The sequence below is a fragment of the Dermochelys coriacea genome, chromosome 5 (genome assembly GCF_009764565.3).
Source record: "Dermochelys coriacea isolate rDerCor1 chromosome 5, rDerCor1.pri.v4, whole genome shotgun sequence".
NCBI classification, from domain to species: domain Eukaryota; kingdom Metazoa; phylum Chordata; order Testudines; family Dermochelyidae; genus Dermochelys; species Dermochelys coriacea.
In genome coordinates this window covers 14,352,468-14,378,653 of record NC_050072.1, presented here as the reverse complement: position 1 = coordinate 14,378,653, position 26,186 = coordinate 14,352,468, and the positions used below count along the sequence as shown (strand labels likewise).

General features: G+C 42.1%; 1 protein-coding gene across 7 annotated transcripts in view; it reads left to right on the top strand.

The window, feature by feature from the left end:
* Positions 1-26,186, top strand: part of SMAD2 (SMAD family member 2) — a 65,963-nt gene that overhangs the window by 14,809 nt on the left and 24,968 nt on the right. Inside the window, exon 1 of one of the 7 annotated variants that reach the window (XM_043514519.1) lies at positions 21,669-22,124. The exons of the other annotated variants lie outside the window; for them this stretch is intronic. The gene's annotated coding sequence lies outside the window, so the exon portion shown is untranslated. Of the gene's footprint in view, positions 1-21,668; positions 22,125-26,186 lie in introns of those variants that run through there. 7 annotated transcript variants of the gene reach the window in all.

Here is a 26,186-nt window from a genome sequence, read left to right as displayed (position 1 = left end):
AATAAACAGTATCTTAAGCACAAGTGAATAGGACTCGATCACATATATAATGTGCAAGTAGAATAAAGTCCAGGCCACTAATATGTGTATTTTGTGAAACTGGGTGTACTAAAACACCAATCTGAGAACAATTGAGCCAGATCAGTTGGGAGGAAGAACTTGCTCAGAAAATGCAAATAATTGGGAATCGCTTAACACCTGCCTCAATACCTGACAAGCCACAGTTGAGGAGGAAGGAGGTGGCCCTACTGGTTTAAAAAACTGACCCGGGTTAGAGGGGAAGTGAAGGCAGCTTTTGGGAGTGAGTGCTGGGGGTGGGGGGGAATGAGTGAATATAAATCAGAAATTGGGAATTAATGAAGATTGATGAGGGAAGCCAAGGGCACCAAGGAGAAATCTGACCACTGCATTGTAGTGCAGGGTCCATTGTGGTGCTTGCACAGCCTCTTCTTCCCATGGGCATAGGAGAGCCTATATCTCCAGTCTATTCCAGATGCCCTTTGGTTTGGTGCATGTAGTTGGCATCATTAGTTGGGGAGTTGCTCACAACCGAGAGCTGCTAGCTGTGCTTGCCAAGCTGGATAATCAGGAAAAGGCATTTCAGAAATGTGCTGGGCTTTAAAGGGGAGAGGGACCTTCTGATGTCCAGGACCTCTGGGCAATGGAGTTCACAATTGTTAGTTAGGCATTGTGATACAACTGCTGGAGGGCTCTTAGGTTTGACATCAGTAACTCACTGTACTCTAGTGCTGAGTCGACCTCAGTACATCAACCATGGCTCAATGCTGTTTTGGGAGGTGGTCTTACTGTGTGTGTGTGTGTGTAATGGGATGTTTATGTCGGTGGGAGACATTTAAGTACAGAAACATGCACAACTAGGTCAATGCAAGGTGGCTTACATCAGCCTAACTTCGTAGTGTAGACCAGGCTGAGTTTAAATAACTTGGAATTTTAAGTAGTATCACAAGACTGCATACTCTTCTCAAATCTTAATGGCTCCTGGAACCAATTTTAATTCTTGCATCTGGTTTTTCAAGGCGACTGTATTCTAAATAAACTTACCGTATATAGAAAAGGAGTACTTGTGGCACTTTAGAGACTAACAAATTTATTTGAGCATAAGCTTTCGTGACCAACGCTCACTTCCTGTAGCTCACGAAAGCTTATGCTCAAATTTGTTAGTCTCTAAGGTGCCACAAGTACTCCTCTTCTTTTTGCGAATACAGACTAACACGGCTGCTACTTTGAAACTTGCAGTATATACTGTGTCATAAGCTGGTTTGTTTATAAGCTGACAACCCCTTCCCCCCAAGATAAATAAGTAAAAATGGAAAAGTTTTATGACTCGTTCATAGGACAACCCTATAATTCAGGGGTCAGCAAACTTTGGCTCCTGGGCCATCAGGATAAGCCACTGGCAGGCCGAGATGGTTTGTTTACCTTGAGTGTCCACAGGCATGGAGGTAAACCTAAGTAAACAGTGTCCTGGTGCGCCAGCTGCTTACCCTGATGGGCCAGGACAGCAACTGGTGGAATTTTTTTGGGGGGGGAGAAGCTGGGGGTCAGGGAATTAACCCCTGTGATCACCTCCCACATGACCCCATTCTCTCTCCTTCCCACCTTATCTGGGGAGGGCCAGGGGAGGATGTCTCTGACCTGGTTGGAGCTGCTCTGGCAGGCCAGACCAGGCAGCACAGCTGCAGCATGTTCCAGCGGGCTGGGCCAGGTGGCATGACTCTGGTGGGTGGGGCCGAGCAGCATGGCTGCAGCCTGCGAGCCCCAGAGCTGTAGCTGCTTCAGAGGCTGGAGGGAGAGACTTTCCCCACCTCATCCATTCTGGCTGTGCTGCTGTCCTTGCTCCCTCTGTTGGGGGGAGGGGCTGTGTCCCACATCTCCCTCTCTATACCCATTCATAAGCTGACCCCCTTCTCTGGTGCTTCCCTTTTTTTACTAAAAAAAAATTTGGCTTATGAACGAGCATATACAGTATTTCATATGAGTTTTATAATATACAATGTTCAATGAAAAGCTGTTCATGTAATTTAAAATAAGTTCTATCATACAGAATAAGAACTGTTCTGCGAAAGCAGGAACACAGGGAATGCATGTTGGGGTTGCACGGCGGGGATGCTTAGCCCTTCCTAAGTGGGTCAGTAATCTAGAGCAGAGGCTAAGGAAGTGCAGAGTTCCTTGTGATGCTAGTAACCTAATTTGTGGTTAGCTGGCTGAATACTCAAACAAATCAGTGGGATTTTAATCCCTTTAGTCTTTAAGAAAACAGTCGGTATTAAATGTTGCCACCTGTGATCTTCGTATTCTAAAATCCATAAGCATGTTCTGCTTTTGGGAATTTAGTTTAAAACTACCAAGCCCAGGCATATTTGTAAACAGATGTCAAATACCACAATGTAGTACCAACAGTAGTAACTGTACACAAGAATTCCAAATAAAACTCATCTTTTGGAATTCCTTTGAAGAAGCAGTTTCTCCCTGGTATTCAGAAAGGCTTTTTAAGTGACCTGGGTAATTTTGAAACCAGTGTCTTAATAACATAAGAGTGGCTATCGTGGGTCAAACCAAAGGTCCATCTAGCCCAGTATCCTGTCTTCAGACAGTGGCCAGTGCTAGGTGCCCCAGAGGGAATGAACAGAGCAGGTAACCATCAAGTGATCCATCCCCCCTGTTGTTCATTTCCCAGCTTTTGGCAAACGGAGGCTAGTGACACCATTCCTGCTCATCCTGGCTAATAGCCATTGATGGACCTATCTTCAGTGAATTTATCGAGTTTTGTTTTTGAACCCTGTTATGGTCTTGGCCTTCACAACATCCTCTGGCAAGAAGTTCCATAGGTTGACTGTGTTGTGTGAAGAAATACTTCCTTTTATTTGTTTTAAACCTGCCTATTAACTTCGTTTGATGACCCCTAATTCTTGTGGTGTTCAGTACTTCTCATAACACTTTCTGTACACCAGTCATGATATAGACCTCAATCATATCTCCCCATAGCAGTCTTTTCCAAGCTGAAAAGTCCCAGTCTTATTAATCTCTCCCCATACGCTGACCAAAACGGAATCCCTTGTATAAGTGTTAGCTATAACTGAAATCAAACCTTTAACTAACCAAAGCATAATACATGGTGAACAGTCAAATAGCTTATTCCCCTATCTAAACTCAGTTTAGACTCAGTTTGCACTATGCTGCAACTTCAGTGACTGGTCACAACAATGGAGGAATGGTCAAATCTGAAATATTAGCATTCAAAGCATAGGATTGCCCCTGGGATACTGTCTGGTTGTCAAAACTATTTGACAGAATAAATGTCCTTGAGAGATGTAGAACAAGCAGGAATATTTCTGGTTTCAAGGATTTATTTTATAAAACTGAGCTGTCTATGCACCAGCAGAATTCATAGCACCAGCATCAAAGTGCTTGATTAAAGCAAGCTGGTGTTTCTCTGATGGAGAGCCTCCATCAGAGAATCGGAACTCTTTCAAGAGTAAACACCTACAATGGGACTTTAAAGGATGCCATCAAACCAGCATTGCTTGGTATCTGTTCCACTGCAGACTCAAGGAGTCTGAATAAAAGGAGGAGGTGGTGGTATACTTGAAGGCTACCCTGAGTAGACCCTATTGTGCTCAGGGATTCTACTTTTTGGTTTCTAAACTTGTTTTCCCTACCTATTCTGTATTGCATGACTTTCTAGAGGCAGTGGAGAAACACCATCATAGTAGGTTCCATGGCTTTGAGATTACACAGGATTCTAAGGGAGTGTCAGCTGGTCTGGTACAAACTCAATAGTAAACCTCCTTTACTTAAGGATTTCCCAGTAAGTAGCAAAGCTAGCCATTGCAGACAAACTGAAGTAGGTTTTTATAGAGTACTAGAGATGCATTAGAACCAGGAAGGCTTTGATCAAATGTCTCCAGAAGTGGCACTAAAGAATAGTATTTTACAAGTAACCCTGTAAAAATGGCCATTGAGGCTCTTGTAGGACTCTGTTTACACAATCGAGCTGTTAAAAGTATATTTAAGTCTCTCTTCAGGATCCTGATCTGAATATAGATGTGACTATTGGCAACAAAACCCACACACAAGCTTTGTGTGAAGTAAATCTAGGAATCCAGAAGCTTCCCAGAACCATACTTGTCTTGAATCTCATTCTAAACATGTGCCCTTTTTCTTCCAGGCACAGATGTTGGTTCATTATGATAGCTGAACGTTGTAGATCGGAGATTAATGTTTCACGTCCTGTTCTGTGAAATCTCCTCTTTATGCAAAATATGGGGTTTTTTTTTGTGGAAGTTTAAGCCAGTGCATTTTTATTCTGTTGTATTTCTAATATGCCCTATGCAAGGGTTCATTAGCTAAGAACTGTAGAATCTGGCCTTGTTCTCAAGCATGTGAATGAATTCAGACAATAACTATCCAAAAATCTTAGAGTATGCAGTAAGTTTTCAAGCACATGTATGCTGGTACTCTACAACTGTAGTTCCCAATGTCTCCCACACTGCAGTGTTTATCCCCTTCCAATCTGGAACCCTTTGCCATCTAGCTGTGATACATCCCTTCCTTCCCATATTGCCAATTGACAGGGTTGGGGAGAGGAGGAAGGGGATGCTGGTCACTCCCTTGACATCTGTAGCTGAGTCCCAGAGTGAGATCCTATGTCCTAGCCTATTCTTGTGGAGAAGTGTCTGGAGCAAGCAGTGATGGTGTGTGATAAAATCATAGCCTTATTACTTCAGTCCATTTCAATGCAGGTGGTGGGGAAGCCCTTGTCAGGGAAAGGTAATTTCTCTGGATGGGGTGGTTGGAGATTGAGACCAGAGGGGCAGGGATGAATACACACAGCTGATGAACAAGCCCCTCCTGGCCTCTGGGGGTGGGTGGAGAGATGCATGGCTAGCAAGTGAACCCCTCTTGGTCTAGGGGGGAACATACATGCAGCTGATGAGTGAGCCCCCCTTGCACCCGGGTGGGGAAGAGATGCACAGCTGGTGAGCAAGCCCCCCCCCCCGACCCTTAAGGGGTGGGAGGTAGAGATATACATGCAGTAGGAGAGAAGACAATCCTGGCTGGGGAGAGGAGGATGGCGCAGAACAAGTGCAGCTGGTGGATGAGCCCACCTTGGCCCTGGGGAGGGGGTTGGCAAGGAACATGCATGACTAAAGCAGCATGCTCTGGATTGCAGCTTTACTCAGGTTTAGCGCATTTTTTGTCCCCATCCTAATCTCCTTCTGCAGAGGGGCAGATGTGCCAAAAATAGAGGGGCAACAATGTGGGCCGTGTCGCAATGCTGAGAGCTGGGACCACAGGAGCTGATGAAGGGATCATAGACTTTTTTAAAAATTAATTACTCTGAACATGCCAAAATTGCAGCCTTACTGATTAGTGAAATATTCATATGAGCAAGGGAAGAGTTGCATTTGGCAAGGAAGAATAGTCTTTACAATTAAACAAGCAATTCAGAACGGCCATGTTAGAGCCAACAAACTTTTGGTATGGAAGAGGTATTTGTGGTTCTGAGTGCCAACTTATCCATATTATGGTGGAGAAGAATGCTTATAACACTTAATTTTAGTGAAGTTCACAACTTTTACAGCCTTAAAGTGCCTCTTGTCACTTCTTCTAGCACTCTTGTTCAGTTCACTAGGAAGCTTTGTCAGCCAAGTGGTCAGATGGCATGGGATCCTATAGGCTGGATTCTCATCATGGGGTGCTATTGTCATGTCAGTTTGGGTACTATGAGTGCAAATGTCTACAGAAAGTACCAAGGCTTGTAACTGGGGTAATAGTTTAGCCCCTGTGTCTTGATGTTTCGAATCTAATGTGACCAACAAAGTCAAAACCATCATCTGTCCTGTCCTCCCACTCTGTCAACTGACAAATTCATGACATGATTTTAAATGTCTGAAGACAGCAATTTAGAAGAATTCAGGAGAGCCAGTGGCGCTCATTACAATAGATGTTGCTACTAATACACACCTTCAAGATTTGTTGAATAGGGAAGTTTGACATATGAGGACTTTATGTATTGTCCACTGACGGCATGCATTTTGGGAACGACTCTTTGGAGCCTTCCAACAATCTGTTCTTGCAGCTAGACTAGACAGGTACATCATGGATGCCAGCTATGGTGTTTGGAGAACTTCACCATAAAGTGGACACAAAAAACATTGGGTACCCATTTGCAGCAAAATGGCCAGTTCCATGGCAAAAACACTGAATTATATGGGGTATAATTGTGTTTCAGTATTATACTGAATTATATGGTCGTGTGTATGTATATATAAAATTTGTGTGTGTAATGCCAAGTTCCATGGCTGCAGAATTGCATAATCCACACGACCTTCATTGACATGAATAGAGCACTTAACACTTTTTTGGACCTGCTGTTTCTAGCTTTTTTTCAGATTCCGGTGAGTCACCATTGCATTGGTTTACAATCAGCTTATCTGTAGCACTTTTAGCAGTGAAGAGAATTTCAGACAATCTTTTCCCTTTAAATTTTTGTGTTAGAAAAGGAGCAGGGTGGTCTCATCTCCTCTTTTCCTCCCCCCCACTCCCCTTGCAAACAACCTTTTCAGTATTCTCTGGGGGCATCATTACACACTGATTGAAAACATACACTCCAAATTGCACTGTTGATTACATGTGGCTGGGTGACATCTGTGACCAAATGCACCCTATATTCACACCCCACACACTATTGTAATATTGGTACAAAATATGCATTGTGCAGTATCACTTGAAAATGTATAACTTCCTGGTCAATAATATGGTGAAATATATGTAGCAATGTGTAAAGTTTATGAACATAAACTGAAACTGACTGATATGTTGTTACCAGACAAGTCTGGGGAGTGGATAAACCTGTTTCTCAAAAGACAAAGGACAAACTGAGACCTCTAGTCAGGTGTCATCAAAGTTGATAGGCAATCACCTGTCAAGTGCCATTCTTTTGGCAAAGGGGAGGGGGCAGTAACAGATCAATCTACGTTTTAGGGAACAGCATGGAACCTCTTTCACCAGAAGACTCCAACCTGACAGCAGGAATAAACTTTGTCTAGGGTAACCTTCAGGTAAATGCATTTCAAAGGGTAACTGGACCATAAACTGAGGGTAAAAACACCTTCCTCCCCCCCCCCAAGGTATTGCCACTTTCACCTAAAGTCAAAGGAAGGAGCCATTTGACTTTGGGGGCAAATCCTCAACTGAGAATTAGGTCAGTAATGTTGCTGGGAACCTGTGATGATTTTACTTTGAACCAAGTTTAGTTTGTGTTAGTTACTAGAAGGCGTCTTATCTTTATTTCTCTAGTAACCATTTCTGACTTTAATGCCTTGTATTCGCTTAAAGCCTTATGCTTGTACTCAAAACCATCTCTTTAGTTAAATTTTGTTTTATGCTTGAATCAAAACTAATCTAGTGTCTTTAAACTGCTACTTTAAATGGAGTTACACACAGTTCAAACTGTTGTACATCGACTCTTCGTGGGCAACAGACATAAAATATCTGAACAGTCCAGGATAGGGCTGGACAATGCAGAACACATTTTCAGGGGGTGGGGGGGGGGAGAAATTCAGGACTGGGAGTGTTAGGGTCACCCTGCCAGTGACAACCAAGGCTGGTGGAAGCCAGAGTGACTGGAGTGTGCTGGCAGGCTGCAGCTATACACAGACACTTGGAATGTGAACTGCATGCTCAGTGGTTGTTTGAGCAGCCCCTGTTGTGAGCTACAGCAGCAAAGCTTTGAGAGGCACCCCAGGTTGCAGGGTAGATGGTGACACAACCCCTCTCTGGTCTGGATTGCACCCCAGCATGTGACAACATCTGTAAATGCTGAGTGGACATTTGGTAGGAACTCTATGCAGTCTTCTATATCAGGTTTTGCCTTCTAATCTGCGGGAAGCTTAAATTCTGAATTTAAGTGACCATTATGGTTCTGTCGGGGAGAAGATGCTTAGAAATAAGACCAAGCATTTGCAGTTCTTCCTCAAAGGCTGTAAAGAAACTTGCATGCACCCTTGCATTTCAAAGCTATTTAAGGTTTTTGTTGTGTTTATGAAACTTCCTCTATCTCAAAACTGAGACTCTTAAACTAAAACTGCAGTAAAAATTTTGGTGTAGTGGAGTCTCGAGGGGTTGGTATGCTAATTTGGGAACTTACTGAGTGAACAAGAGCTTAAACAGGTTAAAATGAAGCAAAAATAACCACATGGGGAAATAATTGGCGTGGATAGGACTAAAATCCCCAAACTGTAATTTTTCAATGGCTTCCTGAATTATGAGGATCCTTAAATTGCCCAATGTCCTTGTCATCCGACACTGGCTTTTTAAAAAAGCTGCAAAATGGCACAGTTGTAACATTCCTTTGACAAAAAACTATGTTTTGGGGTATGCTGCCAGTACAAATGGGTCAAAATGTGTTGGCAGGATAAAAAGCATCTGGAATTGGGACTACAGTATAAGCTTTCATATGTATGTTGCTACAGCTAGCTTCATACTTCAACCTTTTGGTGTTTGTCACAACATTAGCTGAGCTCTCCCTTCTGGACACTCTCACCAGGCTGCTGTTTGGTCCCAACACACTAGAACCATATGTTTTCTGCTTCCTGAGGTCTGAGCAGAATCCAGACATTTGCCCCCACCTCTTAGCCGCACGCACAGGGTATGTCTACTCCGCAATTAGACACTCCTGCTTAGCCGGAGTCAGCTGCTCAGGCCTATGGGGCTTGGCTTAAGGGCTGTTTAATTGTGGTGTAGACATTTGGGCTTTGGCTGTAGTGGGGGGGGGGGGGGCTGCAAAGTAGGGGGACGATGGGGTCCTAGAGCCTGGACTCCAGCATGAGCTCGAATGTCTACCGTGCATTTAAACAGTCCCTTAGCCCAAGTCTCACAAGCCTGAGTCAGCTGGCGCTTGCCATCTGAGTCTAATTGCAATGTATACATATCCTCAGGGTGCAATTCCTTTTGTCTAGTCTTTTGTAGCACTCCTTTTTGAGCTGAGACCTGCCCCTCCCTACTCTAGCTGCCTAGACCTTGTGACTGGCCTTGCTTCCATTTTGTATAGACAACCCTCCATTGAGTCACTACCTGCTGGAATTTCAGTCTAAGGTGGAAGTAAAAACAGCAGAGACGGCAGACCACCTAACAATCGAAGAGTTTGTAGTCTGCTACAGGTACATGGTTAATAAGCAAGCAAAATCCATAAGTTGTACATTGTTCTCCAGTCATCACATCCCTCTATTGCAGTCATTCCTAATATTCAACCAGCTTTCCCTATGGTATAGCTAAAAGTGGTCCTTGGTGTTCCCTTGCAGGAGTGGTAGATTTTACTCTAGCAGCCTCTGACAAGAGGTCTGAGATTGTGAAGATAAAGAACAGGAAGCATAAGTAAATTCAAAACTGCATCTGGGATGCAGGATGCTAGGTGCAGACTTGAAGAAATTTACTCTGGCATCAATATCTGCAGTCTGCTCTGCCTTCCTCACTTGTACTTTTTTTTTTTTTTTGTTCTAAACTTAGTGGCCACACAGGAAGGGGCAAGGATGTGTTGGGTGCTCAGAATGGCTCAAGGCTCAGAATGGGAACACCTGGTATTAAACTTTGTTTTTTAAAAAAAATCCAATCCAGATAGGCACAGACTTCATGAAAGGAATACCATCTTTTCTATCAATTACATCTTGGTTTCCTATCTTCTTTGCCAAGGTAACCAGTCACATTAACTGTAGTCCAAAGTTAGGTGTTTGATCTCTATTATGGTTACCTGATTCATTGAAATGTTAGTGCTTACAGGTGTGCAACAGTGTTCCTGCAGCAGGATATTAGTCTCTCATGCCATGTTCATTTTATTTTCCTCAGTCATTCACTATTGTAATTGCAGACTTTGAGTATGTATCTTAATTTCCTTATTTTTCTGTACACCTCTTGGTGTATTTGCCAAATACCTATCTGGACCACTTTATAATAGGGCTTTCAGCCTGATGAAACAAAGCAGAAGGGATACAGATTGAGGAATCGCCCTTCACGGTGCAGTAGACAAACCATGCATCCTTAGATGGTGTTGTGGAAAGTTGTACAGTTTCTTATAGGCAGACTCAAAAGCATTTTTATTGTAACAGCCATTAGAAATAAAGTAATGCTGTCTGCCTAAAGGTATTCTTTCCTTTTGGTTCTGTGCAAGGCTATGGCTGCAGTTAAGGTTCTAATCTTGTCTATTAGCTGGAACTATTGAATCCCCTATATTAGGGGACCATTACAGTTTAGGTTACAGCATCATGTAACATCACTGTTCAGGCATTCCTGCAAAAAAGAAAATCTTAGTGTTAAATAATCAGGCTGAAATGTGCCAATTTTAAGATCCTGCTATTCAAGAAGTCATGTGATCTAACCACAACATCTGCTACAGTGTTCATAGATTTAAAGGCCAGATGGGCTAGTGTGGTCTTCTAATCCAGTGGTTCTCTACCTGTCCAGATGACTGGACCCCTTTCAGGAGTCTAATTTGTCTTGCATACCCCAGAGTTTCACCTCACTTAAACTCCTTGCTTACACAATCTGACATAAAAATACAAGTGTCACAGCACACTATTGCTGAAATGTCTCTTATTTTACCATATGACTATAAAATTAAATATAAATGTTTACACTTCAGAGTATAGTGTATATAGACGTGTGTATATATAGCATAAACAAGTCATTGTCTGTTTGAAATTTTAGTTTGTACTGACTTTGCTAGTGCTTTTTGTGTTGCCTGTTGTAAAACCAGGTAAATATCTAGTTGAGTTGATATACGCTTGGGGGTGGGGGTACATGTACCCCTGGTTGAGAACTACTGATCTAGTCTGACCTGTGTAATGCAGGCTATAGAGTTTCTCCAAGTTGGTGTACCAAGCAAGCAAGAAGGCATTGGCATGTCGGTTAACCTTCATTGTATGCAAATATATTTTAACTCTATATGAACTAGTATTTAGCTGTCTTACCTTGTACTATTCACAAAAAAAGCTTGTATTTTGAGTCAGTGGGAAGCAAGGATCTGATATTTCATAGTAAAAGATTTAGGGTTTTTGCCTCAAAGGTGAAGTACCAGTTTCTGTTCCTTTAACAAAGAAGCTTTGAAGCATTAGTGGTGGTTCTGCCTCACGTGACTGGGAGTTGCTTGTAGAGGGAGGACTCTCCTATTTGAAGAACCCAAAACTTTCCCAGACTTAGAACAGGTGGTAATTTTCGCCTGGGAGATGAGAGGATCAACAGTATTTTACATTAGTAAGGAGAGTGTTTAGAGACAGGAGAAACACAACTACATTTGCAAAAAGAAAAGGAGTACTTGTGGCACCTTAAAGACTAACAAATTTATTAGAGCATAAGCTTTCGTGAGCTACAGCTCACTTCATCGGATGCATCCGATGAAGTGAGCTGTAGCTCACGAAAGCTTATGCTCTAATAAATTTGTTAGTCTTTAAGGTGCCACAAGTACTCCTTTTCTTTTTGCGAATACAGACTAACACGGCTGCTACTCTGAAACTACATTTGGTATCTGTTTGACTAACAAGATGGCCTACTGAAAATATAAAGGAATTGCCCTTTGTCTTCCTGTACAAGTAAATGCTTAAAGTGGCTAGGTATAAGAAAACAAATCACAGCTCTGCTCAGATGGATGCAGTAACTGCTTGTGATTCCATTAGTGGCAAGTGTCTTCCTAACAGATGCCAGTGAAGGAGTTGTACTGTAGCCAGGAAGAAGCGTAGATGCAGCTTCAAGCTACAACTAACATAAGGCCAGTTTGTCACTTGGAAATTGACTACTCTGGTTTAAAACCTATACTGAAGCCCCAAATTAGCCCATAAATAACACTTGGTTATTTTGATTCAATTTGGGATTGTATCCTTAATTTTAATGTGCATCTACACTAAATATCTGTATCCTAGCCTTAACCATGCACTTAGTTTGATATGAAGACACTAGTGTAGACAGGATTCTTGTGTTTTTACTACTCTGCCATGAAAACCAGATCCTAAGATTTTTCACAATACCATGGCACAAACTTTTGAGCGCTATCTGTGATGTTTGCTTTCACTTGCATGGATGCATTTAAAAATGTGAGTGTCGTCAAATCTTCACAACTCTAGCTCCATGCATGTTAGGGCAGTCCAAACTAGAAAGTGCTACATGGGTGTAACTGCACAGATAGACTCTCTGCTGATGGGACAGAGCTCTCCTGTTGGCATAATAAATCCACCTCTGTCACAGGAGAAGCTCTCCCACCACTGTAGCCCTGTCCACACTGGCGCTTAGGTCGTTGTAACTCGTGTTGCTGAGTGGGGTGGCTTATTCACACCTCTGAGCAATGTAAGGTGTGTGGGGTTTTTTTTATATTGAAGTGGTGGTGTACCCTGGCCTCAGGTTAAAAAGGAGCTCTAGTGTAAACAGGGCACTGGTATTTTTAGGGCTGCCGAACTATTTATTAATTTCTATTAATTGCATGATTGATTGCACTGTTAAACAATAATAGAATACCATTTTAAAATATTTTTGGATGTTTTCTGCATTTTCAAATTGATTTCGGTTACAACAGAATAGTGTACAGTGCTCACTTTATATTTTTGATTACAAGTGTTTGCGCTGTAAAAAAAGATAGTATTTTTTTAATTCACCCAATACAAGTACTGTAGGGCAATCTCTTTATCATGAAAGTTGAACTTACAAATGTAGAATTATGTACAAAAAATAACTGCACTCAAAAACAATAGTCCACTCAGTCGTGCTTCTTGTTCAGTCAATCGATAAAACAAGTAAGCTTGTTTACATTTACTGAAGATAATATTGCTCTCTTACATAAGAACATAACAAACATATTGGGTCAGACCAAAGTTCCATCTAGCCCAGTGTCCTGTCGTCCGACAGTGGCTAATGCCAGGTTCCCCAGAGGGAATGAACAGAACAGGTAATCATCATTAAGTGATCCTTTTCTTGTCTCTCATTCCCAGCTTCTGGCAAATGGAGGCTAGGGACACCATTTCTGCCCATCCTGGCTAATGGCCGTTGATGGACCTATCCTCCATGAATTCATCTAGTTCGATTTTGAACCCTGTTATGGTCTTGGCCTTCACAACGTCCTCTGGCAAAACGTTCTACAAGTTGCATGTGCATTGTGTGAATAAATACTTCCTTTTTGTTCATTTAATTTGATGACCCCTACTTTTTTGCGTTACGAGAAGGAGTAAATACTTCCTTATTTACTTTCTCCACACTTACTTTCTCCACACGAGTCATGATTTTATAGACCTCAGTCATATCCTCATTAGTCATCTCTCTTCCAAGCTGAAAAGTCGCAGTCGTATTAATCTCTCCTCATACAGAAGCCATTCCATACCCCTAATTTTTGTTGACCTTTTCTGAACCTTTTCCAATGCATCTTTTTTTGGGATGGGGCAACCACATCTGCACACAGTATTCAAAATGTGGGTGTACCATGGATTTATATAGAGGGAATGTAATATTTTTTGTCTTATCTATCCCCTTCCTAATGATGCCCAACAATCTGTTAGCTTTTTTGACTGTTGCTGCACATTGAGTGGATGTTTTCAGAGAAGTATCCACAATGACTCTAAGATCTTCCTTGAGTGGTAAAGCTAATTTAGACCCCATCCTTTTTATATGTATAGTTGGGATTATTTTCCAATGTGCATTACTTTGCATTTATCAACATTGAATTTCATCTGCCATTTTGTCATCCAGTCATCCAGTTTTAAGAGATCCTTTTGTAGCTCTTCACAGTCTGCCTGGGACTTAACTATGTTGAGTAGTTTTGTATCCTCTGCAAATTTTGCCACCACACAGTTTACCCCTTTTTTAGATCATTTATGAATATGTTGAATAGGACTGGTCCCAGTACAGACTTTTGGGGGACACCACTATTTACCTCTCTCCATTCTGAAAACTGACTATTACTACCCTTTGTTTCCTATCTTGTAACCAGTTACCAATCCATGAGAGGACCTTCCCTCTTATCCCATGACAGCGTACTTTGCTTAAGAGCCTTTTGGTGAGACACCTTGTCCAAGGGTTTCTGAAAATCTAAGTCCACTATAGCCACTGGACCCCCCCCCCTTACCCACATGCTTCTTGACCCCCTCGAAGAATTCTAGTAGATTGTGAGGCAGGCATGATTTCCCTTTACAAAAACCATGTTGACTGTTCCCCAACAAGTTGTTTGTCTATTTTGTCTGACAATTTTTGTTCTTTACTATAAAGATCTACAACCTATCCTGAAGGACGACCCATCACTCTCACAGAACTTGGGAGACAGGCCAGTCCTTGCTTACAGACAGCCCCCCAATCTGAAGCAAATACTCACCAGCAACCACACAACAGAACCACTAACCCAGGAACCTATCCTTGCAACAAAGCCCGTTGCCAACTCTGTCCGCATATCTATTCAGGGGACGCCATCATAGGGCCTAATCACATCAGCCACGCTATCAAAGGCCCGTTCACCTGCACATCTACCAATGTGATATATGCCAGCAATGCCCCTCTGCCATGTACATTGGTCAAACTGGACAGTCTCTATGTAAAAGAATGAATGGACACAAATCAGACGTCAAGAATTATAACATTCAAAAACCAGTTGGAGAACACTTCAGTCTCTCTGGTCACTCGATTACAGACCTGAGGGTGGCTATCCTTCAACAAAAAAAACTTCAGAAACAGACTCCAATGAAAGACTGCTGAATTGGAATTAATTTTCAAATTGGACACAATTAACTTAGGCTTGAATACAGACTGGGAGTGGATGAGTCATTACACAAAGTAAAACTATTTCCCCATGTTATTTCTCCCCCCACCTCACCCCCCACTGTTCCTCAGATGTTCTTGTTAACTGCTGGAAATAGCCTACCTGCTTGTCACCATGAAAGGTTTTCCTCCTTTTTTCCCCCCCACTGCTGCTGGTGATGGCTCATCTTAAGTGATCACTCTCCTTACAGTGTATATGATAAAACCCATTGTTTCATGTTCTCTGTGTGTATATAAATCTCCCCACTGTATTTTCCACCAAATGCATCCGATGAAGTGAGCTGTAGCTCACGAAAGCTTATGCTCTAATAAATTTTAGTCTCTAAGGTGCCACAAGTACTCCTTTTCTTTTTGCGAATACAGACTAACACGGCTGCTACTCTGAAACCGTTCTTTACTATAGTTTCACCCAGTTTGCCCAGTACTGAAGTCAGGCTTACCAGCATGTAATTTCCAGGATTACCTCTGGAGCCCTTTTTAAAAATTGTTGTCATGTTAGCTATCCTCCAGTCATTTGGTACAGAAGCTGATTTAAATGATAGGTTACAGACTGCAGTTCTGCAATTTAACATTTGAGTTCCTTCAGAACTCTTGGGTGAATACCATCTGGTCCTGGTGACTTCTTTGTTTAATTTTTATCAATTTGTTCCAAAACCACCTCCAATGACATCTCAATCTGGGATCGTTCCTCAGATCTGTCACCGAAAAAGAATGGCTCAGGTTTGGGAATCTCCCTCACGTCCTTGATGCAAAGAATTCATTTAGTTTCTCTGCAATGGCCTTATCTTAAGTGCTCCTTTAGCATGTCAATTGTCCAGTGACCCCACTGGTTGTTTAGCAGGCTTTCTGCTTCTGGTGTACTTAAATTTTGCAATTTTTTTGTCTTTGGCTAGCTATTCAAATTTTTTTTGCCTTCCTAATTACACTTCCTAATTTTTACACTTCATTTGTCAGAGTGTACACTCCTTTCTATTTTCCTCACTAGGATTTAACTTCCACTTTTTAAAGGATGCCTTTTTGCCTCTTACTGCTTCTTTGACTTGGTTTACTCTTCTTATATACAGTGTCACCAGAAATTGATGATAAGCATTTGGATGGCACTCTTGTAGCCAGCATTGCAAGGTGTTTACGTGCCAGGTACGCTAAACATTCATATGCCCCTTCATGCTTTAGCCACCATTCCAGATGATATACTTCCATGCAGATGACACTTAAAAATGCGTTAATTAAATTTGTGGCTGAACTCCTTGGGGGAGAATTGTATGTCCCCTACTCTGTTTACCCACATTTTGCCATATATTTCATATTATAGCAGTCTCGGATGATGACCCAGCACATGTTCTTCCTTTTAAGAACACTTTCACTGCAGATTTGACAAAATGCAAAGAAGGTACCAATGTGAGACTTCAGAAGATAGCTACATCTCTCGACCCAAGATTTAAGAATCTGAAGTGCCTTCCACAATCTGAGAGGGATGAGGTGTAGAGCATGCTTTCAGAAGTCTTAAAAGAACAACACTCCGATGTGGGAACTACAGAAACCAAACCACCAAAAAAGAAAAATCAACCTTCTGCTGGTGGCACCTGACTCAGATGATGAAAATGAACATGCATCAATCTGCACTGTTTTGGATGGTTATTGAGCAGAACCCATTATCAGCATGGATGCTTTGGAATGGTGGTTGAAGCATGAAGGGACATATGAATCTTTAGTGCATCTGGCACATATCTTGCAATGCTGGCTACAACAGTGCCATGCGAACACCTATTCTCCCTTTCAGGTGATGTAAACAAGAAGCAGGCAGCATTATCTCCTGCAAATGTAATCAAACTTGTTTGTCTGAGTGATTGGCTGAACAAGAAGTAAGACTGAGTGGACTTGCAGGCTCCACAATTTTATATGTGGTGGTTTCGAATAGTTATTTTTTGTACATAATTTTACATTTGTAAGTTCAACTTTCATGATGGAGATTGCACTACAGTACTTGGGTGAATTGAAAAAAATACTTTTTTTTATAGTGCAAACACTTGTAATCAAAAATATAAAGTTAGCACTATACGCTTTGTATTCTGTTGTAATTGAAATCAAGATATTTGAATGTAGAAAACCTCCAAAAATATTTAAATGATATTCTATTGATTAACTGCAATTAATCACTGTTAAATTGCTTGACAGCCCTAATTTCAATTGGTATTTAACAGTGTGATTAAAAATGCAATTAATTGCAATTTTTGTTGAGTTAATCATGTGAGCTCACTGTGATTAATCGACAGTCCTAGTGTGTGTTTACAACTGGGAAATACTGAAAAGACACCAATGACTGTCAAAAGCACAGACAGTTAGGCCAATCTTCCCCACTATCTAATATTGCTCATAGCAAACTTAGAGCACTGACCTATGAGCTGCCTTTATTTTTTTTTAAACTACATTGTTTTTGTCTACCGCTTCCTACCACTTGTTTAGTTGCAATGTTCACTGAGGGAAAACTTTAAAGTTCATTGGACGCAGGGCCTGAGTCCTATCATCCTGAAAGACTTAATCTGTTTTCCTGTCATTCAGCATTGTGTGAATGAGGTCAACAGGATGTTTTTTAAAAAAACAAACAAAAAAAAAAAAAACCAATTGAGCTGCAATGAGTTCACACCTCATTGTATGTTTTAGTTGTATCAGAAGAATCAAGTTGTGGAAATAACCCTTAGAATGCAGCATAATAATGTGACTTTAGAATTCATGCAGAAGACGTTGTGCAAAATTTTGTGCAGGTTTTTGTTTTTTAAAAAAAAAATACAGTATTCTTCAGTAGCCATTTAAGGACACAGGTAGTTGTTCCCAGTTTAGGTTTTGTGTTAATCCTTGAAGTTTTTGCCTTTTTAATTATAGAAATGCAAATTAGGGTAACTTACTATTAACCAGAGCGCGGCAGCCCTTGGGCCAATTATTCTCTCCCAGCCTCCTCCTTGTCTTTCCCCTGGCAAGGTCAGCGGTGGGAAGCTAGAACCTGGCACTGCAGGTTGACTGCTGCTGTGGCTGGTGCTATGGAGTAGGCAGGCATAGCGCTCCCATCTCCTCTTGCTGGTGCCTGGGGCTGCTTCTTAGCTGCCAGCCCCCTTTGAGTGCTTGTGCAGCTAAATCCCTCACTGCACATATCCCCTTGTTACTTCCTCCTTGCACCCAAAGTTTCACCCCTCATGCATCGCACCGAGCTACCCACTACCTCTGTGCTCTGAGTAGCTTTCAATCTCTTTGAGCTGAGCACATCCATTTTAATTATAATTTTGGTTGCAGACTGCCCCCTATCCCAGATAGGTTGGGTGGCCTTCTGAGGTGAGTCAGGGATGGAAGGCCACTCTCTCCCCAGGCCTTGTTGGGTGGAGCTTGCCCAAGCCCCACCAGGCCCTTCCCACCCCCAAAATGGAAATCAAATTACACCTGTGCCTGAGCACCAGTGCCCTGTGGGGCAGAAGGCTCAGAGTCCCAAGAGGGCATGCCTCCCCCTGCCCTGCTGAGCCCTGGAGTTTTTATAACAGGGGTGGGCTCAAAAGAAAAAGGTTAAGATCAACTGTTAGGAAATGCAAGGTAACCTGAAATAAGGCACTTCGAGCAAAATAAGTGCCCCAACTGGTGTTTTCATCCGGTTTAGTTAAAACCACAATTTGTTTAGGCCTAGGCCTATCATTGACCTCGGAGGTAATTATCTCCACCTCCTCTTGGTTTGGAGGTGTGCCCTCCCCACCCCCACACCAGTGAAGTTTAGTTTACATGAACTACTTATAATCTGTGAGAGGCTTTTAATTCTTCTAAACAGGAAGAAGGTTGACTAAATGACACTTGGAATCTCTTCGCTTCAGCTGCTGATGGCCTTCCACTAAAATACAAAAGCCAAGTCCCATAACTACCTGGTGTTACCCTGAAAAGGCAGAATCTACTCTGGAGATTTAGCAACAGATTACTAAAATGCCACTTCTAAAAGGACTCTAACTGCATTTCCATAAAGTACAGATTGTTGACAATATCTTAAGCATTTACATGGTCCTCAGCACTATCGTATATGAACATCTCAGAATTATTAATGTAATTTACACTCCCCAACTCTGTGAGGTAAGAAAGTATTACCCTCACTTCTAGAGATGTGGAATTTGAAGAAGAGACCAACTTGCCTAAGGCTACACAGGATGTCTGTGGCAGAGCAGGAATTGAACCTAGATCTCTGAAGTCGAGTCCACTGCTTAGCTTCAGTGCCATCCTTCTGACTCTGGCTTAGTACAGCTGGGGAGAGGGGTACAAAATTCCTCTGATTCTAGGATTGTCTGGTTGCTGCAAGTAAACTAAAATAGCCCTAGACATGTTCTTTCGGTAGCTACCACCAGCTTCATAGGAACTGTCCTGGCTGTTGGTATCAGAGCACAGAGAATGTCCTTAGCAGATGGAAAATGGGACTAGATATAGTGTCTCCTGTAGCGGATCTATGCTACATGAAGTTAACCTTATCTTATAAATAAAATGCTAATAAGTTCATGACCTCTAGATAGGAAAAATGGGATGAGAACATGAATTGAATTCATGGGATGTGGCATTTCACGCCAATGTGGCCTCTTCTGTATTGCAGAAACTGAGAACTAACTAGTTCTCCTACTTCTCATGTCAACACACATGCTCCTAAACGTACAGGTGTTGCTTTGAGGACCTTTAGTCCTTAACTGTTGTAATGTACTTTGTTAACTCTGGTGGAACATTTAATCTCCATACTGCTGTTCCACAGTACACTGCTCATTGCTTAAGGCAACCTCTCATTTACTTTCTGTACTGCACCAGCTTCATTTGGACCTGAGGCCACTTAACTACGAATATCACGGCATGCCTCATGAAGATCAATTGCATGCTGTTTTCAGAGATCGACTCTTTGGGTTGGCTGACATCCATTACCTTTGTTATCTGGGACATCACATAATTCAGTGGCTCTCAAACTTTTCTACTGGTGATCTTTCACATAGCAAGCCTCTGAGTGCGACACCCTCCCCCCCATAAATTAAAAACACTTAATATATTTAACACCATTATAAATGCTGGCGGCAAAGCGGGATTTGGGGTGGAGGCTGACAGTTCATGATCCCCCAGGTAATAACCTTGCGGCCCCCTGAGGGGTCCCGATCCCCAGTTTGAGAACCCCGACGTAACTGAAGACGCATACTGATGCTGGTGGCTGTTATGGAAAAACTTTCACTAGGGGGGTGATGAAGCACTGGAATGGGTTACCTAGGGAGGGGGGTGAAATTTCCATCTTTAGAGGTTTTTAAGGCCTGGCTTGACAAAGCCCTGGCTGGGATGATTTAGTTGGGGTTGGTCCTGCTTTGAGCAGGGGGTTGGACTAGATGACCTTCTGAGGTCTTTTCCGACTGTAATCTTCTATGATTCTATAGGAAACTAGAAGCTCCAAGCTCAGGTGAACTGTCATTTGCAATACTTTCTCATATGACCAGCTGGTTGAAATGTTGCTTGGAGCAACAATCAATAACAGGATTTAAAGATTGAAGATTCAGTATGATAAGGTTGGGACAATAACAGTAGTTCCAATTTTTTACCCACACACAATTCTTTGTGATTCTCTCACTCTAGGGGCATCCACCCTTGCCCTGCCGTGGGCTCAGGGCGTAACCTTACACTCTCTGGATTTGCATGGTCTTTTACCAGTGAAAGAGCCTCCACAGTAATATCCTACTTAACCTCTATTCATTAACAATTACCAAAACCAAGAATGCATACACTAAATGTACAATGCTCACCGCTCCCATTAAGGCAGATTAACTTTTCTTGATGACCAGTCAGGATCAGGTCATCTGGCGGAACTCCAGTTTTTGCAGTGTCATTGGCAGAGTGTTGAGGTCTGGCAGCTCTGATCTTGGGGCTATATCCTGGAGTTGGTTCCCAATAACTTCTTTTTAGACTCCAGTTTATATTGTGAAATTTGAGTCCTGCTTAGCTGTACATTAATCAATTATTTTACTAACCAATCCTAACGTATTGTAACAAAATTCTCTCATCATACCCCACCACCTTAATTTACACCTAGCAGAATTAATTATTTAAGATGCAAAGAACCAGACAAAGATCATACAGCCAAACAATAGAGAAGTGGGGACCATAAAGATAAAACAATAAAGAAATGAGGGTTTCACAATCACAACTATTAAGTGATTTCTTGCCAGATTGAATGCTATCAAACTCAGTTTTCTTAAACCATCTTAAGATGTTTCTTTATCTGGTGATGGTGGGCACTATTAGGACAGGATCGCCTTCTTAACAGCCTGATATTAATTGTTTTAATGTAATTTAGATGAAATGTGAGGATGTGACTTCCTGCTTCCTAGTTCATGGCTGCAGACAAAGATTACCATATGGCTACAGGAAAAGCCCTCATCCTGTCAAGCTCGGGGCAGAAAAGGTGAGAGCTAGGCTCCATTTAGGACTATCTCTTCAACCCAGAGGTGCTTTTGGATAGCATGGAGGCACAGTGGTAACTGACTCGGAGAACGCTGGTGCCAGTGCACGGAGTGGACCAGCAGGTTAAGAAGCTGGAGCAGGACAGACCACACATTGTGTGAGGATCTCAGGATCTATTTTCAGGTAGCAAGGATCAAGAGAGAGTGGCCCAGCTGTGTTGTCAGGAAGGAGTTTGGATACAAGGGGTATGCAACTTTTTATGTAAGTGGGCTGACTTTTGCAGAGTGGTTTTGAGTAGTTGCTTCTTGAGTTCTTGTGCTCTCAATAGCTCCTTTCCTTTCTCCCCCGTTCAGTTCTCTCCCTCCCCCCCGGCTTGGCATACTCCATGGCAACCTCCCTTTTAGCTGTATGGGTTGCTGAGCGATGACAGATATACAGATTTAAAAAGGCATATTGAGATGAAGGCAGGGATTTATACTTAGTAACAACAATTTTCTTTTCTAAAATCAAATATATGGCAAGAAGTTATACTGATCACTATGGACCAAGTATTTACTATATAGCTTTTAGCCCACATGAGGAACCAGGGAATATAATTAGCATCCATCTGTTCTTCCTGGAATTAAACTTAATTATCTTGCTATTTAATGTATGAAAAAATAGGCCTAAACAGATTTTCTAGGCAAGTGATGTACAAATAAACCACGAATAAGAGCAGTAATGACATACTTTATGCTTGTCAGATATGACTCAGGCTTCTATAAATCTAGTACGACACCAGTTGGTTATGGTTACTATCTTACGTCGACTCTTGGGAGTTAGAGCAAACTCAAAGCAAGTTCTCCAGCACTACAATCAAATTTTTGGAGAAATGCACTAATACAGTGAGTACAGCAAACTAATCAGCTTTTCCATTACTCTGACAGTTGTTTCTCTCCCTCTCCCCCATTAAGATGTGAAGGTTTTTTCCTTTCAGCAAGTAACCTCTGTTAATTCAGATAAAGTGACAGCCACAAGCCTTATCTCCATTCTACTTTGCAGTAATCTAGGATTCCCATGTCCCAACTCATTACAAAGAGTGTGAATTCTAATGTCCTTGCCATCTCTGGTCCAGTGAGTACCCTTCAGGAAAGAGTAGAATGAGAACTTAAACCAGCTGTTACTTTTCTTTACTGTCTCCTAGTATTTAAAAGGATGGATTGGGTACTACTATGGTTAACTGTTAACTTGTTTTTCATTTCCATTGCTGCTTTGGAACTACAGATGACTCAGAATAGGTATGGTGACAGGCAGACTGGATTCACACTGGTGGAAAGGCTCATGGACCTAATGTCTGGAAAAATAAAAGCCTGCAAGAACTGCTCTTGGGACATAGAGACAGTGTACAGGGTCAAAAGAAATACATTCTAGCAACTACGGATGTAGAAGCCCTCTACACCAACATTCCACACAAAGATGGACTACAAGCCGTCAGGAACAGTATCCCCGATACTGTCACGGCTAACCTGGTGGCTGAACTTTGACTTTGTCCTCACCCATAACTATTTCACATTTGGGGACAATGTATACCTTCAAATCAGCGGCACTGGGATGGGTACCCGCATGGCCCCACAGTATGCCAACATTTTTATGGCTGACTTAGAACAACGCTTCCTCAGCTCTCGTCCCCTAATGCCCCTACTCTACTTGCGCTACATTGATGACATCTTCATCATCTGGACCCATGGAAAAGAAGCTCTTGAGGAATTCCACCATGATTTCAACAATTTCCATCCCACCATCAACCTCAGCCTGGACCAGTCCACACAAGAGATCCACTTCCTGGACACTACGGTGCTAATAAGCGATGGTCACATAACCACCATCCTATATCGGAAACCTACTGACCGCTATTCCTACCTACATACCTCTAGCTTTCATCCAGATCATACCACTCGATCCATTGTCTACAGCAAAGCTCTACGATATAACCGCATTTGCTCCAACCCCTCAGACAGAGACAAACACCTACAAGATCTCTATCATGCATTCCTACAACTACAATACCCACCTGCTGAAGTGAAGAAACAGACTGACAGAGCCAGAAGAGTACCCAGAAGTCACCTACTACAGGACAGGCCCAACAAAGAAAAGAACAGAACGCCACTAGCCATCACCTTCAGCCCCCAACTAAAACCTCTCCAACGCATCATCAAGGATCTACAATCTATCCTGAAGGATGACCCATCACTCTCACAGATCTTGGGAGACAGACCAGTCCTTGCTTACAGACAGCCCCCCAATCTGAAGCAAATACTCACCAGCAACCACACACACCACACAACAGAACCACTAACCCAGGAACCTATCCTTGCAACGAAGCCCATTGCCAACTCTGTCCACATATCTATTCAGGGGATACCATCATAGGGCCTAATCACATCAGCCACACTATCAGAGGCTCGTTCACCTGCGCATCTACCAATGTGATATATGCCATCATGTGCCAGCAATGCCCCTCTGCCATGTACATTGGCCAAACTGGACAGTCTCTACGTAAAAGAATGGATGGACACAAATCAGACGTCAAGAATTATAACATTCAAAAACCAGTTGGAGAACACTTCAATCTCTCTGGTCACTCGATCACAGACCTAAGAGTGGCTATACTTCAACAAAAAAGCTTCAAAAACAGACTCCAACGAGAGACTGCTGAATTGGAATTAATTTGCAAACTGGATACAATTAACTTAGGCTTGAATAGAGACTGGGAATGGATGAGTCATTACACAAAGTAAAACTATTTCCCCATGGTATTTCTCCCTCTCACCCCCACCCCCCCCCACTGTTCCTCTATTCTTGTTAACTGCTGGAATTAGCCTACCTTGCTTGTCACCATGAAAGGTTTTCCTCCTTCCCCCCCCTGCTGCTGGTGATGGCTTATCTTAAGTGATCACTCTCCTTACAGTGTGTATGATAAACCCATTGTTTCATGGTGTGTGTGTGTGTGTGTATGTATATATGTGTGTGTATATGTGTGTGTATATATATATATATAAATAAAAAAAAAAAATCTCTCCTCTGTTTTTTCCACCAAATGCATCCGATGAAGTGAGCTGTAGCTCACGAAAGCTTATGCTCTAATAAATTTGTTAGTCTCTAAGGTGCCACCGGTACTCCTTTTTCTTTTTGCGAATACAGACTAACACGGCTGCTACTCTGAAACCTGTCTTTTTGTACAGGGTCAAGAAACACAAAATGAGTGTCGCCTCTAAAGGATATGACAAGTTCAGGCATGAGGATTGGGAAATGATACAGGACCGTTTCAGGACCAAGAGAAATGCAAATGGACAACACCATTCTGAAGTGAAATTTAACAAATAAGTATGCTTGGAAACTAATTACTACAGAGATACAGCTGGCCAGTATGTGTGTCTGTCCTCCCTCTCAGTACTGCCACTTCAGCAAGAGACAATACTGCCTGCTGAAGTGTCCCTACTCTCCAGCTCCCCTGTAACTATTCCACTCCTTTGCAAGACTGACAAGGAAAGTGGAACCCAATTATGCCTTTCATGAATGTTTGAGATCTACAGTCCATTGTAGTTTACTTAACTTATTTGATGTGGTAGCTGTCCTGCAACCTCATACGTGTATAACACTTCTTGAAAAGAGAGGATCTCTGTAGCTTGCACCTAAAGTGTGCTGTGTTCTAATACCAAAACCACCATATTCTTGCACTTTAGCAAATCATAGCTAAAGCAAAAGATATAGAAATGCTTAAAACCATAAAGTCAAATGCTGCCACCACATCAGTCTAATGATGGCATGTCATGCCATCAACTCGTGTTGATTTGGATTGTCACTTCTCATCATTTACTCCACACTGTCCTTACGGATTGATATACATGATATTTAACGAGACATGTAATATCCAAGGATTAATCTGCCACTAACCAAACTGACAATCACTGCCTCCTCCCAATGCTTCACTGTCACTTACACTTACGTCAGCACTATGCTGACTGCAGGCTCTTCTAAAAGTAATAGCCAAGATGCATCAGCTTTTCTGTCCAGCTGTGCACATGAAAGTCCTGTTCCCTCACTCCATAATTTGTAGTCAGGAACTGATATTAAAGTTGTCACTTGGTGGTGGTAATCTTGAAAAGCCCTAAAGGATGGTGGCAGGTTCATCAAAATTTTTGCATGCTTCCAACTATTGATATGCTAAGAATTACTTCAGGTTTTTTATCCTGCTAATTGCTCTTCCATATTCTCTTCTCTCTACTGACTTCTCTACTTGTTGCGTTCTGTTGGTTATTTATTTGGCTGGCTTCTTGTCTTTAAGACTCCTGTTTTGTCCTCAAATCATGGTTTAAAGACTTCAAGGAGCAGAGAAGCCTCCCTCAAGTGACCCATGCCCCATGCTACAGAGGAAGGCGAAAAACCTCCAGGGCCTCTCCAATCTGCCCTGGAGGAAAATTCCTTCCCGACCCCAAATATGGCGATCAGCTAAACCCTGAGCATATGGGCAAGATTCACCAGCCAGATACGTATGGTCTGTTCCATTCCAGAATTTACACTGGAGTCTGTGGACTCTTTGGTAAGAGCTGCTTTGCCACCTCATACTAACTGCTTCTTTCTATATAGGTTATATCGGGTAATGCAAAATAGATTTCTGAAACATGATGTAGGGCGGTATCCCTGACCACCTCACTGAATGATGAGGAATCTTTGCCCCACCTTATCATTATAGGTCAAACCACAACTGTCCTCTCCCGTTATCCCTATTTATAGGTAAATCATTCATCATATTCAAATCACACTGATCTCTTCCAGTCCATTGCACTTTTGCAAGTCCACTGATGCAGACTACCAGTTGTTTCCATATGTCCAGGTTTAGGCAATACAGCCAATGAAAAGCTTTTTCTTACCTTTTCTAGTTGGGCACTTCCTTTACCCACTCCTCC